Source organism: Geospiza fortis, unplaced genomic scaffold, assembly GCF_000277835.1.
Source record: "Geospiza fortis unplaced genomic scaffold, GeoFor_1.0 scaffold443, whole genome shotgun sequence".
Taxonomy (NCBI): Eukaryota; Metazoa; Chordata; class Aves; order Passeriformes; family Thraupidae; genus Geospiza; species Geospiza fortis.
The window spans coordinates 3,036,952-3,038,387 of NW_005054335.1; the positions used below are offsets into that span (position 1 = coordinate 3,036,952).

At 38.9% G+C, this 1,436-nt stretch overlaps 1 protein-coding gene across 1 annotated transcript in view; it reads right to left on the reverse strand.

Moving 5' to 3' along the window:
• Positions 1 to 1,436, reverse strand: part of MTREX (Mtr4 exosome RNA helicase) — a 45,456-nt gene that overhangs the window by 3,591 nt on the left and 40,429 nt on the right. The window lies entirely within an intron of this gene.

Sequence of the window (1,436 nt, forward strand, 5' to 3'; positions counted from 1 at the left end):
CCCACCCCCGACAGCCGTTCCAGGGAGTACTTGTTTGCAGGCAGCGTAGCTGGGCTTGTTGCAGACATAGTTTTATGTACAAGAAAAAGAAAACTGCAATTTAAAAATGAATTATTATTGTTTATACTTCCATAAAGCAGGAGCTGGTCTGCAGTTAACAGATAGGATATTTAACTCAGTTTAGCATTCTTTCCTAATGGCTTTAAAAAGCTGCTCTTATTTTTATTTCTTCCCACCACATATTTCATCTTAAAGTATTTTCATAAGCAAATCAATGCTACTCCACTTTGTGACAAACACTCTTGTTCTTGGAACACTTAGGCTTATTTTGTATTCTGATTTTCTTTTAGATCACTACAGTTACTTGGATAACCAAGGAAAACTGCTCTGGGATTTAGGAACACAATCCATTTAAAGCACACATAACCAACAATGGATGCCTGAAGTGCTTCCCTTCCTTTTGGATAGGGACAGAAAGCACAGAAAACCAGGATAACCAAGGAAAACTTGGATAACCAAGGAAAACTACTCTGGGATTTAGGAACACAATCCATTTAAGGCACACATAACCAACAATGGATGCCTGAAGGGCTTCCCTTACTTTTGGACAGGGACAGAAAGCACAGAAAACCAGTCTACTGAAAGTTAAGGGAAGAATCATGCATTAACCCCTGTTACAAGAGATGACCTCAAAACAGGCCACTAAGATCTAATTTTGAGGAAGTTGGCACTATTGAGTAGAACAAAGCTGACTGTCTTAGTACAAACATGGTAAATGGAAAATGTTACTGCCCAGTGTATTCTGAACATTAAAGTATCAATGTAAAATATAAGCCAGCTGCTTCAATGTTCCACATACTCAGGCTGCCTCCATAGCAAATGGAAGTCTCAGATACTCATTGAAATAGGAGGAATCTGCTGACTGCAGAAGCAAAGACTGCCAGGATTTGTACTGCTCAAAAGCAACTTTCTTCAGAAAATTCCTGGGTCTATGCACTGGATTACATGCATGAATTATGTGCATGAATTCCCTTATTGTAAGGGAATCTGCAAACCTTTGTGAAGAAGAAAACAGCATTTGAGGGAGGCAACAGTGACACTAACAACTTCAAAAAGGAAGACTTCTAACTACTCTTCACAACTTCCAACACACTGGTTTTTCATTCTGGCCTGACCTTTAGTGTTGACCGTTGTTGTCTGACAACCCTTTAGATAGTGTGTTTTTTCAAAATACCAGGCCTGTAAATCATCATACTTTTAAAAGTGAAAACAAAGTATTCTTCCTCAAGAGGCAGTTTCTAGTACTCCAGTTTTAGGAACCAAATTAATCCACCTGACATGTTATATCTAGACTGCAACTATCTCCACTGCGCTTCTGTGCAAAACTATTCAAAAGAGAGACTTGGTTACCACTTCTCACTTCTGTCATCGTTAAG